General features: G+C 38.9%; 1 protein-coding gene across 4 annotated transcripts in view; it reads left to right on the top strand.

Moving 5' to 3' along the window:
• Window positions 1–14,612, top strand: part of SCAPER (S-phase cyclin A associated protein in the ER) — a 423,604-nt gene that overhangs the window by 20,494 nt on the left and 388,498 nt on the right. The window lies entirely within an intron of this gene.

Raw genomic sequence — 14,612 nt, 5'->3', positions numbered from 1 at the left:
TTTGTTGTGTATCTATTTTTTAAATTAGATGTCTAGCATTCTGTTCATACAAACAGGTAGAATCAAATTGTTACAAATTTTTTAGCTAGGCAAAAAGTCATAGGTTTTCTAAAATATATAATTACACATAGTATTTATGTGTAAAGGCTTTTCTGCTGTGCTTGATAAAGGCTTGAGAAAGAACATTAAAAAAAGAAAGAAATTGGAAAACATAAACTAAATGAAATGGGAGCACTGAATATGAAAGAAAAAATGAAACAAACAAGATAAAAGTAAAAGATCATCATATAGTCCAGTTTTTAAATATGGTTGCTCATTAGAAACACATCTCGAGCTTTGTAGAAAAAAAGCAATACCTGGGCATTTGTATTTTTCAAAAAATTCCAAGATAATTCTGGTACATATCTTGATTTTAAAAAGTGATTCGAAGTTTTTCTATTAAATGGTAGCTTTAGTGATATAGAATTCTGTTATTTTCTGTTGACTGATCATGATACAATGCTAGTACGTGAGTAATAGTTATATAATCACAATAGTAAAACCTTTTTTAAAAACAATTTTCACAATCAATAGCCAGACAAAAAAATAAAAGATAATTATATTTGTAAGTTACAATGGAAACATGATTGACCTAACAATATAAAATATTTACATACAATTTGAGGGGTTAAGTAGAGTGATGTGGTTAAATGGAAGTGCCCAGCCAGTCTAGGTCACTTGTCCATTCTTCTGGCATTTAATCTGTTTACATTTAAGGTAATTATCCATATGTATGATCGTATTACCACTCTTAATTGTCTTTTTAGGTTTATTTTGTGTAGGTCTTTTCCTTCTCTTGTGTTTCCTGCCTGAAGAAGGAAGTTTATGCCTAGAGAGGTTCCTTTAGCGTTTGTTGTAAAGCTGATTTGGTGGTGCTATTCATAACTTAAAAGTTAGCTATTCATAACTTTTGTTTGTCTGGAAAGCTTTTGATTTCTTCATCAGTCTGAACAGTCTTGCTGGGTGAAGTATTCTTGGTTGTAGGTTCTTCCCTTTCATCACTTTAAATATATTGTGCCAATCCCTTCTGGCTTGTAGAATTTCTCTTGAGAAATCAGCTGATAACCTGATGGGAGTTCCCTTGTATGTTATTTGTCATTTTTCCCTTTTTGCTTTTAATATTTTATCTTTGTCTTTAATTTTTGTCAGTTTGATTACTGTATGTCTTGGTGTGTTCCTCCTTGGGTTTATCCTGCCTGGGACTCTGCGCTTCCTGGACTTGGATGACTATTTCCTTTCCCATGTTACGGAATTTTTCAGCTGTTTTATTTTCAAATATTTTCTCAGGTCCTTTCTCCCTCTCTTCTCCTTCTGGGACCCCTATAATGTGAATGTTGGTGTGTTTAATGTTGTCTCAGAGGTCTCTTAGGCTGTCTTTGTTTTTTTTCATTCTTTTGTCTATATTCTGTTCTGCGGCACTGATTTCCACCATTCTGTCCTCAGGTCACTTGTCCGTTCTTCTGGCTCAGTTGTTCTGCTGTTAATTCCTTCGTCTAGTGTGTGGTTCATATCTGGTTGTTTGTTAGTTCTTCTAGGTCTTTGGTAAATATTTCTTACATCTCCATTCTGTTTCTGATATCCTTGATCATCTTCACTATAATTATTCTAAATTCTTTTTCTAGAAGGTTGCCTATCTCCACTTCATTTGGTTGTTTTTCTGGGGTTTTATCTTATCTCTTCGTCCGGGACATAACTCTGCTTTTTCATCCTGATTAACTTCCTATAATGTAGTTTTTGTTCTAGCTGCTGTGGGATTGTGGTTCTTCTTGTGTCTTCTCGCTGCCCTCTGGTGGATGAGGCTAAGAGCTTGTGTAAGCTTCCTCACGGGAAGGTCGATGTTTCTGTTGTGCAGTCACCAAGTTGCATCTGACTCTTTTCAACTCCATGGACTGAATCACACTAGGCTTCCCTGTCCCTCACCTTCTCCCAGAGTTTGCCCAAGTTCATGTCCATTGAATTGGTGATACCACCCAACCATCTCATTCTCTTGTCACCCCCTTCTTTTCCTGCCCTCAATCTTTCCCAGCATCAAGGTCTTTTCCAGTGAGTCAGCTCTTCACATCAGATGGCCAAAGTATTGGAGCTGGAGCTTCAGCTTCAGCATCAGTGCTAATGAGTATTTAGGGTTGATTTCCTTTAATATTGACTGGTTTGATTGCCTTGCAGTCCAAGAGACTCTCAAGAGTCTTATTCAGCACCACAGTTCAAAAGTATCAATTCTTTCGCACTCTGCCCTCTTTATGGTCCAGCTCTCACATCTGTATATGATTACTGGAAAGACCACAGCCTTGACTATACAGATCTTTGTCGGCAAAGTGATGTCTTTGCTTTTTAATATACTGTCTGGGTTTGTCAAGGCTTTTCTTGCAAGGAGCAGTTGTCTTCTGATTTCATGGCTACAGTCACCATCCACAGTGATTTTCGAGCCCAAGAAGAAGAAATCTGCCACTGCTTCCACTTTTCCCCCTTCTATTTGCCATGAAGTGAGGGGACCGGATGCCATGATCTTAGTTTTTTTAATATTGAGTTTTAAGCTAGCTTTTTCACTCTTTTTCTACTTTCATCAAGAGGCTCTTTAGTTCCTCTCTGCTTTCTGCCATTAAAGTGGTATCATTTGCATATCTGAGATTGTTTCTATTTCTCCTGGAAATCTTGATTCCAGCTTGTAACTTATGTAGCCTGGCGTTTCGTATGATGAGCTCTGCATATAAGTTAGATAAACAGGGTGACAATAAACAGCCTTGTTGTATTCCTTTCTCAATTTTCAACCTGTCAGTTGTTCTATGTAAGGTTCTAACTGTTGCTTCTTAACCGGCATACAGGTTTCTCAGAAGACAGGTCTGGTATTCCCACCTCTCTAAGAGTTTTCCACAGTTTGTTATGATCCATACAGTCAAAGCCTTTAGAATAGTCAGTGAAACAGACAGAGGTAGATATTTTTCTGGAATTTCCTTGCTTTCTCTATGATCCAGTGATTGTTGACAATTTGATTTCTGGTTCCTCTGCCTTTTCTAATCCAGCTTGAAGATCTGGAAGTCTTCAGTTTCACATAATGCTGAAGCCTCGCTTGAAGGATTTTGAGCATAATCTTACTAGCATGGGAGATGAATGTAATTGTCTGGTAGTTTGAACATTCTTTAGTACTGCTCTTCTTGAGAATTGCGATGAAGATTGACCTTTTCCTGTCTTGTGGCCACTGCTGGATTTTCCAAATTTGCTGACATATTGAATGCAGTCCTTTAATAACATCATCTTATAGGATTTTAAACAGCTCTGCTGAAATTCCATCACCTCCACTAGCTTTATTGACAGCATTGCTTCCTAAGGCCCACTTGACTTCACACTCCAGGATGTCTATTTCTGGGTGAGTGAGCCCACCATTGTGGTTATCTGGTCATTAAGACCTTTTTTGTACAGTTCTTCTGGGTGTTCTTGCCATCTCTTTTGATCTCTTCCATTTCTGTTAGGTCTTTACCATTTCTGTCCTTTATTGTGCCCATCTTTGTATGAAATATTCCCTTGATATCTCTAATTTTCTTGAAGAGATTTCTAGTCTTTCCCATTCTATCATTTTCCTCTATTTATTTGCATTGTTCACTTAAGAAGACTTTGTTCTCTCTCCTTGCTATTCTCTGGAACTCTGCATTCAGTGGGGGTATATATTTCCCTTTCTCCTTTGCCTTTTGATTCTCTTCTTTTCTCAGCTGCACTGTAAGGGCTCCTCAGACAGCCATCTTGCCTTCTTGGATCTCCTTTTCTTTGGTCACCTTCTCCTATGCAGTGCTATGCATCTCCATCCATAGTTCTTCAGGCACTCTGTGTCTCAAATCTAACCCCTTTAATCTCTTGTCACTTCCACTGTATAATCATAAGGGATTTGATTTAGGTCATACCTGAATGGCCTAGTGATTTTCCCTACTTTCTTCACTTTAAGTCTGAATTTTGCAATAAGGAGTTCATGATCTGAGCCATAGCTAGCCCCAGGTCTTGATTTTGCTGACTGTATAGAGCTTCTCCATCTTTGGCTGCATAGAATATAATCAGTCTGAGTTTTTGGTATTGACCATTTGGTGGTGTCCATGTGGGGAGTCATTTCTTGTATTGTAAGAGGGTGTTTGCTCTGACCAATGTCTTCTCTTGGCATAACTGTGTTAGCCTTTGCCCTTCTTCCTTTTGTACTCCAAGGCCAAACTTGCCTGTTACTCCAGGTATCTCTCAACTTCCTACTTTAGCATTCCAATTCCCTCTGATGAAAAGGACATCTTTTTTTTGGTGTTAGTTCTAAAAGGTCTTGTAGGTCTTCATAGAACCACATGGTACCCCAATAAAAACTGAACTATTAGAAAAGACGTAGGCAGTAAATGCTGGGGAGGAAGCCAATAAATGTATGTTGTAGAGTGGCAGAACATGCTAAACAGAAGAGAAAATCTTATATAAATGCCCTGAATTAGGAGGGAGCTTGGTGGTCATAGGGAACTGATTAAATGTCAGTGGAGTTGGAGCATGGCAGACAGGAAGAGTAATGGAAGATGAGGCTAGAGAGGTAAACAGAGGCTGGTTTGTGCTTTTGGATAATGCCAGATTTCTTAAGCTGTTGTATATCAGTTTAACTTTCTGTCAGCAGTGCAAGCAGTTGCCCAGCTCCTTGCCATCACATGGTATTGTCATTGATTTAAAAATGTTTTAATATTTTCAGTGCTTACTTTTGAGTACCTTTTCATATGATAGTTGGTTATTTATATGTCTTTTGGGAATGCCTATTCAATTTTCATTTTCTTGTTGGGTTATCTTTTTTTTTCTAATTGATTTAAGGAGTTCTTTATTCTGGGTATAAGACCTTTGTTACTTTTACACATATATCTTCTTTGTGGCTTGCTTTTTCATTCTTTTAATGATGTCTTTTTAATATAAGAATGTGTTCTTAATTCCAGTGAAGTTCAATTAATCATTTTTTTCCTGTATGATTAGTGCTTTTTTGTATCCTGATTAAGACGTTTTTCTATACCTGAAGATCATGAAAATATTATCCTTTATTATCATTATTTTTAGGACCTTTTATTTTCCTTTCATTTCAGATTTAAGAAAGGTTGCAAGAGGAGTACAGATAATTCTCTGATATTCTTTCACTAACTTTCAGTTCAGTTCAGTTGCTCGGTCGTGTCCGACTCTTTGCGACCCCATGAATCACAGCACGCCAGGTCTCCCTGTCCATCACCATCTCCTGGAGTTCACTCAAACTCACGTCCATCGAGTCAGTGATGCCATCCAGCCATCTCATCCTCTGTCGTCCCCTTCTCCTCCTGCCCCCAATCCCTCCCAGAATCAGAGTCTTTTCCAATGAGTCAACTCTTTACATGAGGTGGCCAGAGTACTGGAGTTTCAGCTTCAGCATCATTCCCTCCAAAGAAATCCCAGGGCTGATTTCCTTCAGAATGGACTGGTTGATCTCCTTGCAGTCCAAGGGACTCTCACTAACTTTACCAGTTGCTAATTTTGTCTCTTTTCCTTTCTCATATTCTCTCTTTTATTTTATATGTGTGTGTGTATATAAACATACATACATACACACACATATAAAATCACATATAGGGAATTCCCTAGTGGTCCCGTGGTTAGGACTCTGTGCTTCCACTGTAAGGGGTCTGGGTTCCATCCCTGCTTGGGCAACTAGGATCCCACATGCGCATGGTATGGCCAAAAAGAAAAATCATGTATAAAGACAAAGACACATACATATATAGCTACACACATGTACATTTATTTGTAGACACATCCTTGCATCAGGCAGATCACCTGGAGAAGGGAATGGCTTCCCACTCTAGTACTCTTGTCTGGAGAATTCCGTGGATAGAGGAGCTTGACGGGCTACAGCCTGTGGGGTTGCAAAGAGTCAGACACAACTGAGTGACTGACTCTTTCACTTTTTCATAAATACATGCATATTACTCTTCCATGAACCACTTAAGAATATTTTGATCTTGAGGAGACAGCAGTGAGCGGTGGTGTGAAGAGATCTTAGTTCCCTGCCCAGGAATTGAACCTGGGTAGCCTAGGTGAACTCAATGGACATATGAATTTGAGCAAACTCTGGGAGATAATGAAGGACAGGGAAGCCTAGCATGCTGTGATACATGGGGTCATAGAGAGTCAGATACGACTTAGCAACTGAACAATAACAGCACCTGGGTGAAAACCAGGAATCCTATCTACTAGACTGCCCGTAGGGCTAGTGGCTAGAAGCAAAGTTGCTCTGGCTCTTGCGCCCATTGAAAAATGAATTTCTCAAGAAGGTAAAAGCTATAAAAATAGGTGCAGAGTTTATTATTAGAGACATAGCACAACAAATGGGAGGGCACACAGAAACAACGTCTTTTAGATAGAAGCAAGGCAGAGGCACACACCCAGAGAGAAAGGGTGTGGCTGTCCTGCCTGTGAGGAGCTCACCGAGGGGTGAGTCAAATCGCTTATCCAGGGCAGTTCTTTCAGGTCTGTTTTGAAGAATGTCACTTGATTTGGGTCATATTTTCTTCTTATAGACTCTGATTTTGTGTTTTTGGCAGAATATCACATGAATGGTGTTGTATCCTTCTCAGTATATCACATCAGGAAGCATATGATGTCAGTTTGTCCTGCTATTGGTCATGTGGACTCTGATCACTTGGTTAATATAGGGTATTGTCAGGTTTTTCTCTTTGAAGTTTACTTTGTCTTTTGAAAGTAGTATGTTATTTGTTGAGAGAGACTTTGAGGCTGTGTAAATATCCTGCAACTCATCAAACCATCTACCCACTAGTTTTAGCATTCACTGATGATAATAATTATTAGTTATCTACATGCCTATCTATCTGCCTGTCTTTCAGGCTTCTTGGATTTTTTATTTTATTTAATATTACATTCTACTACTACCATTTATTTTGATGCTCGCATTGTCCTTGACTTAGCTGGTGGAAGTTCCTTCACACTGGCTCTTGTATCTTTTCATTTGCCTTTATTATTCTTTGAGTCCTTCTGTACTTTCTAGTCTAACAGGCTATTCTAGATTCACCTTATAATTTCCCTCTCATTCCTTTTCTCACCTTATTACAAGGACTAGGAATTTCAGTATCATGATGATGGAAGTGGTGATTGTAGGCATCCTGTCTCTTTCAAGATTGTATCATTTAATATGATATTTGCTGAAGTTTGTGAAGAATGTTTATCATAGATGGGTATCCAGGTTTATCACATGCTTTTTTCATCTGTTGAAAAGAATATTAAACTCTTCTCCTTTATTTAGTTAATATGATGAATTGAATTCATTGATTAAAAAATGTTAAACCAGCCTTGCTTCCTGAAATAAAATCAACTTGGTTCTGATGTTTTCACTGGATTTAGTTTGCAGATGTGTGTGTGTATGGAGGTATATGTAATGTAAAAGTTCACATTGTTACTTTTGAAGGTGTTTGAACTGCTTATTTACTTTTCTTGTCCTCTTAGGTTCTAATATTCAGGGTCATGAGTCACTCTGTGACTTGAGATTTGATCCTTCATTTTTCCCTCTGGAAGAATTTAGTATAATTTCTCCTTCAGTGATTAAGGGAATTCACCAGTGAAACCCATTTAACCCTGGATTCTCTTTTATGGAATTTCTTCAGTAAATATTTCTTCAGTATTTAAAATTTTTTAATTTCTTTAGTAAATACTCAGATTTTTCCATTTCCTTTTATGCCAAAGAAAGAAAGAAAGATAGCACTAAGTCGTGTCCAACTGTTGAGATCCCACAAACTGCAGCCCGCCAGACTCCTCTGTCCATGGGAATCTCCAGGCAAGAATACTGGAGTGGGTTGCCATTTCCTTCTCCAGGGGATCTTCCCAACCCAGGAACTGAACCCAGATCTCCCGCATTGCAGACAGGTGCTTTACTGACTAAGCTACTCACGAAGCCCCAAGATTTTATGCCAAGATTTGGTTAAATTGTGTTTTTCAAGGAATTTGTGCATTTCATAAAAATTTTCAAATTCATATTTTATTTATAACATCCTTTTATCTTTCTGATGTCTAGAGGCTCTAGAATCTTAGTGATGTTCTTTTGTTCTTGGTATTGATAATTTTTGCCTTCTTTCTTCTCTTTGCTTCATCAGTCTTGCTAAGAGGTATATATGCATTTCTTGGTAAACATTCTAAACACTTGCTTTCTTAGGTAATATACTGTAAGAGTCAAACTTAGAAACTTTACCTCGAGACTGATGTGTATGCTTTTTATTGAAACATTTAGTATTTGAACAAGCCTCTGTAAAATCTCTTTATGGCACTAGGTGGCACACTGTGACTTTGGATGGAAATACGTATATTTTGTTTAAATCTCTTGGAAGGAAAGGACCTATATGAAAATACTGTTTGAAATAGACATCTGGAATATTATGGAGTATCTCGGACTCATTTATTGCATTTCAAACCCTAATGCTTAAATTAAAAAGTTTAAAATTACATTAAGTTACACTGAGATTTTTTTTTTATAAGAATCAGTGCAGTTCAGTTCAGTCCAGTCGCTCAGTCGTGTCTGACTGTTTGTGACCCCATGAATCGCAGCACGCCAGGCCTCCCTGTCCATCACCAACTCCCGGAGTTCACTCAGACTCACGTCCATCGAGTCAGTGATGCCATCCAGCCATCTCATCCTCTGTCGTCCCCTTCTCCTCCTGCTCCCAATCCCTCCCAGCATCAGAGTCTTTTCCAATGAGTCAACTCTTCGCATGAGGTGGCCAAAGTACTGGAGTTTCAGCTTCAGCATCAGTCCTTCCAAAGAACACCCAGGACTGATCTGATCTCCTTTAGAATGGACTGGTTGGATCTCCTTGCAGTCCAAGGGACTCTCAAGAATCTTCTCCAAAACCACAGTTAAAAATAGAATTACTAAAATTGATCAAAATATATGAGTTTTTACTGAAAACAGTTCACTCAGCTTATGTTGCAGAAGGCAGCTGTCCTTTAAGCTGAAAAATGGTTTTCAATCATGTGTTGTAGTAAGATGAGTTTTATAATGTTTTTCTATATAAAGTATTGGAATTAAGAATGATGACAGTCCTGAACTGGTGGTTTTTCTTTGAATGTGTGTATGTGTACTAAGTATAAAAAAACTAACCTCATAATTTGTAGTAGAACTGAAATGTTTATAGAATAAGAAAATACTAGATTTCAAGTTTTCTGGTACTACAACATTGCTATCTTGTGGTCATTTTAGTTCTGAGAAACTCACTGTTTTATGAAGACTCTTGAGTTATAAAGAACATGATAGTGAATTTTATGATCTGATATATATCTATGCGTATTTCCCTATACAGTTTTCTTTGATTGCATAAGAGAATTATCTGAAAAAGAGATGAAAAGTAGGTGACCTACTGACATAGAGTCATCTGGCCTGAAAAGAATACTGATACTTCTTGGTTAAAACAATGCTTAGATAATCTAAATGATAAATGCCAACCTAAGTTATATAAAGCTAATAATCATTGGGAGATGTCTTTAAGCAAAAGGAAGTGATTTTATGATATTACATTGATTGGAAAATATGGGAATAGAAAAGCGATGATTCAAGTGTTTTGCACAGAATGGAGCTGGAACATTGTTCACAAACTAATGAGTTTCAGTGAAAGCTTATGAGTCATATAAGTAGATGTCATATGTATATCCAGGGTAAGGTCAGAGTAGTGAAGAAATGTAGATACAGGTGTTTATTTTAAAAATATCAGAAGTTATTCTTGAGAGGAAAATTTGGGTTAACTTTATAGTACAGTATTAGAGTGGAAGAGAGCAGTCTTTGTTTTCCTAATAGTTTGAGAAAACTATTGAAACTAGTTGTTTCATTTATGTATTCTGAAATTCAATTCCTGTTACTCACAGATTTGTCATTGATTATTCCCTTTTTCCCTATATATGCAGTTTTACTTTCTGTGGATCATCCCCATCAGCATAAAAATATGCTGGCACTCATTTAAAAAACCTTCTCTGTTCATTTCTGCTTTCTTCTTTCTTGGTTCACCTTTATTACAATACTCAAAGTTTTTTTTTTTAAATACTTACTGTTTCCATGTTCTTATTCAACATTCTCTTGAACTCTCAAGTCAAGATTTTGACCCTACTATTCTACCGAATAGATAGTAATAAGTGACTGATTTATTTATTATAGATTATTTATTTTTTCACTGTCTGGACAATGCAGAGCTGCCCATCTTATTGTGCTGTTGCTTCTTTAAAGGTGAACTTCCCCCTCCTCTTCTGTATGCTTTAAAATTTTTCCCTTTGTTTCAGGTTATCAGTTTTTCTGTGGTCAGTCTCAGCATGGTTTTCTTTGTATTTGTATTTGTCTTGCTTGGAGTTTGTAGAACTCCTGAAATAATTGAGCTTATATCTCTTGTCAGCTTTATACTGTCGAAAGCATTAGTGGAACAGTTGGTGAAATTTAAATAATTATTGTAATTTAGATAATTTGGATCAGTGATAATTTTCTGATTTGATAGTCATAGTATAGTTATATGGGGGAGTATCTTTTAGATATATGAAATACACATTGAAGTACTTAAGGGCAAAAGGTATCATGGTTACAGCTTATTCTCAAATGTAGATTGTTTATTATAGAAGTTGCTTGTGAGTCCCTGCCCTAGCATATAGTGACTTTTCTTCTCTCAAAGGCATTTCTGTCGTTCAGTTGCTCAATTGTGTCCGACTCTCTGCAACCCAATGGACTGAAGCACACCAGGCTTCCCTGTCCTTCACCATCTCCTAGAGCTTGCTCAAACTCATGTCCATTGAGTCGGTGATGCCATCCAGCCATCTCATCCTCTGTCGTCCCCTTCTCCTCTTGCCTTTGATCTTTCCCAGTCTCAGGGTCTTTTCCAACAAGTTGGCTCTTAGCATCAGGTGACCAAAATATTAGAATTCAGCTTCAGCATCACACCTTCCAATGAATATTCAGGGTTGATTTCCTTTAGGATTGACTGGTTTGATCTCCCTGCAGTCCAAGGGACTCTCAAGAGTCTTTTCCAACATCACAATTCAGAAGCATCAATTCTTTGATGCTCAGCCTTCTTTCGGGTCCAAATCTTTACATCCATACATAACTACTGGAAAAGCAGTAGCTTTGACTATATGGACTTTTGTTGGCAAAGTAATGTCTCTGCTTTTTAACATGCTGTCTAGGTTGTCATAGCTTGTCTTCCAAGGACCAAGCATCTTTTAATTTCCTGGCTTCAGTCACTGTCCCCAGTGATTTTGGAGCCCAAGAAAATAAAGTCTGTCACTGTTTCCCTTGTTTCCCCATCTAGTTGCCATGAAGTGATGGGACCAGATACCATGATCTTAGTTTTTTGAATGTTGAGTTTTAAGCCAGCTTTTTCACTGTCCTCTTTCACCTTCATCAAGAGGAGCTTTTGTTCCTCTTGGTTTCTGCCATAATGGTGGTGTTATCTGCATATCTGAGGTCGTTGATATTTCTCCTGGCAGCCTTAATTCCAGCTTGTGCTTCATCCAGCCTGGTATTTTGCATGTTGTACTCTGCATGTAAGTTAAATAAGCAGGGTGACAGTATAAACCTTGACATACTCCTTTCCCAATTTTCAAAGTCATACTTCTCATTAATAAGTTCCTTTGTTTGAGAACCATTTGTTGCATTTCTTTCACATATTTCCCAAATAAGCAAGCAATTAAAATCAACCAGTAGATGAGGAGAACCCAAAACATAAAGAGTAATGTAAGTATGTAATGTAACCACACTGAAAGGGTGAAGATGAGAAGAACCAATTTAAGTAATTAAGGAAAATAACAATTAAATGAAGGAAACAACTAATTTAAGTAATTAAGGAAAACACAAAATCCAGTACTTTGGATCCTGTAAGGCTAAAGATAAACCTGCATAGAAATATAATCTTGCTAATAAATGAGTTTCTCACAGAGATATGGGTTAGCAGTTATGAAACTTTTTTTTATTATTATTTTTTGACTGCACAGCGAAGCTCGTGGCATCTTAGTTCCCTGACCAGGGATTAAACCCAGGCTTTTGACAGTGAAGGGTATTCCCTGGTATCTCAATTGGTAAAAAAAAATCGGCCTGCAGTGCAGGAGACCTGGGTTCAATCCCTGGGTCGGGAATATCCTCTAGAGAAGTAAACGGCTACCCACTCCAGTGTTCTGGCCTGGAAAATCCCATGGACAGAGCAGCATGACAGGCTACAGTCCATGAGGTTGCAAGAGTTAGACACAACTTAGTGACTAAAACCACCCACCTCAGCAGTGAAAGCACAGAGTCCTTACCACTGGACTGGACTGCCAGGGAATCCCCCCGCTTCTGCCTTTTTCTGAAACTACATATATATATATATATATATATATATATATATATATTAGAATTGAACAGATAAGTAAATATATTTTAGATGATAAGAGCTGGTTTCTTACTAATGGAGAAATAAATTACAAATAAGGAAGGGGAAGGCTAAAATGAACTTGTGGTGTAGGATTGAAGTGAGAGGTTCAATATCTTTGAGTTTCAACGTCTCTATACAGATAAATACAGAAATACAGATGTGTATATTGTGGATTAATGTGCGTATATATAGTTCCTGTTATCTGTCCTGAGTCTGTGGGTTGAATAGGTGGTTTTTCTGCCTGGGGGTGCCTGGGGTGCTGGGATGCCGCAGTCATCTGGGGGCTTGACTGGGCTGGAATGTCCAGGATGGCTCAGTGGATGTTGCCTGTCAGCTGGGTGTTCAGCTGGGGCTGTCAGCCAGAGTGCCGCCCTTATGTGGCATCTCTTCTGGTAACTTTGGCTTCTCATAGCTTGATGACTGGATTTCTAGAGTGACTATCCCAAGAGGGAGCATTCCAAGAGACCCAGGTAGAGACTGTGAAGCTTCTTATGACCTATTTTCAGAAATTAGCTGTGTCACTTCTACCTCATTTTATAGGTCAAAAAAGCGGGTCACAGAGCCAGGTTATAGGGGAGGGGATTATACAAAGATAGGAACATCAGGAGGAGTAGTTTATTGAGGGGAAGTGGGGCATCTCTGGAGACTAGATACCATACTGATTAATCCATATGTTATCTTTTGCTCTTATGGGTTTGGTTCTCTAATTTGGACTGTTAATTCTTTGAAGACAAGTATAACAGACTGGTTCCAAATAGGAAAAGGGGTACGTCAAGGCTGTATATTGTCACCCTGTTTATTTAACCTATATGCAGAGTGCATCATGAGAAATGCTGGACTGGAAGAAACACAAGCTGGGATCAAGATTGCCGGGAGAAATACCAATAACCTCAGATATGCAGATGTTACTACCCTTATGGCAGAAAGTAAAGAGGAACTAAAATGCCTCTTGATGAAAGTGAAAGTGGAGAGTGAAAAAGTTGGCTTAAAGCTCAACATTCAGAAAACGAAGATCATGGCATCTGGTCCCATCACTTCATGGGAAATAGATGGGGAAACAGTGGAAACAGCGTCAGACTTTATTTTTCTGGGCTTCAAAATCACTGCAGATGGTGACTGTAGCCATGAAATTAAAAGACGCTTACTCCTTGGAAGGAAAGTTATGACCAACCTAGATAGCATATTCAAAAGCAGAGACATTACTTTGCCAACAAAGGTTCGTCTAGTTAAGGCTGTGGTTTTTCCTGTGGTCATGTATGGATGTGAGAGTTGGACTGTGAAGAAGGCTGAGCGCCGAAGAATTGATGCTTTTGAACTGTGGTGTTGGAGAAGACTCTTGAGAGTCCCTTGGACTGCAAGGACATCCAACCAGTCCATTCTGAAGGAGATCAGCCCTGGGATTTCTTTGGAAGGAATGATGCTAAAGCTGAAACTCCAGTACTTTGGCCACCTCATGCGAAGAGTTGACTCATTGGAAAAGACTCTTGATTCTGGGAGGGATTGGGGGCAGGAGGAGAAGGGGATGACAGAGGATGAGATGGCTGGATGGCATCACTGACTTGATGGACGTGAGTCTGAGTGAACTCCGGGAGTTGGAATGGACAGGGAGGCCTGGTGTGCTGCGATTCATGGGGTCGCAAAGAGTCGGACATGACTGAGCGACTGATGTGATCTGATCTGATCTGATACTACCATATGGGCTTCCCTGGTAGCTCCCCTGGTAAAGAATCCACCTGCGGTGTAGGAGACCCCGGTTTGATTCCTGGGTTGGCACGATCCCCTGGAGAAGGAAAGAGCAACCCACTCCAGTATTCTTGTCTGGAGAATCCCTATGAACAGAGAAGCCTGGCAGGCTACAGTCCATGGGGTTGCAAAGAGTAGGACATGACAGAGAGACTAAGCACAGCACAGCATCAATTCAGTTCAGTTCAGTTGTTCAGTCGTGTTCGACTCTTTGTGACCCGTGGACTGCAACACGCCAGGCCTCCCTGTCCATCACCAACTCCCAGAGTTTACTCAAACTCATGTCCATTGTGTCAGTGATGCCATCCAGCCATCTTGCCCTCTGTCATCATACTACCATATGTTTTTGTACTCTTCTCAGTGTCTTATACAGTGCTTTGCACGTAGTAATTGTCCAGTAAATGTGTTGTTGCCTAAGGATTCCAAGGATGC

The sequence above is a fragment of the Bos taurus genome, chromosome 21 (genome assembly GCF_002263795.3).
Source record: "Bos taurus isolate L1 Dominette 01449 registration number 42190680 breed Hereford chromosome 21, ARS-UCD2.0, whole genome shotgun sequence".
NCBI classification, from domain to species: domain Eukaryota; kingdom Metazoa; phylum Chordata; class Mammalia; order Artiodactyla; family Bovidae; genus Bos; species Bos taurus.
The sequence above is the reverse complement of the archived record's forward strand: the minus strand, read 5'-3'. Positions and strand labels throughout refer to the sequence as shown.